A 418-nucleotide genomic window follows, 5' to 3' on the forward strand; every position below is an offset into this window, starting at 1 on the left:
ATGCTTAACAAATGGAAGCAATTTAGATCCTAGGAAGCTGGGTGGAAGGAGGAGTGGAGCGAGGAGAGACTAGGTACAGTAGTTTTCTCAAGCGTCTGAGCTTCCAGAGGACAGGGCTGAAAACATGATCATTAGGGCTGCAAGCCACGAATGACAGTGGAGGTGAGGAAGCTGGAAAAACGGACTGAGGCTGAAAGGGTAAAAGAAGACAGTGTCAGATGCGTGTTCTGTGCTTTAAGGAACACCAGTTACTGGCTGAAAGAGAAAAACATCCCAGATCAGGAATGTTTGTGACGGTAAGAGGAGACCTAGGGCAGCTCAGGGTCTTGGATACTGGGAGGGAAAACTTTTCAAGAGATAAGGACTGGTCAGCAGTGAGGATGGCAAACCTGGCACCAGGATGATGAGGGCTGAGAAT

Source organism: Sapajus apella, unplaced genomic scaffold (genome assembly GCF_009761245.1).
Source record: "Sapajus apella isolate SASKATOON/1434 unplaced genomic scaffold, GSC_monkey_1.0 scaffold4003, whole genome shotgun sequence".
NCBI classification, from domain to species: Eukaryota; Metazoa; Chordata; class Mammalia; order Primates; family Cebidae; genus Sapajus; species Sapajus apella.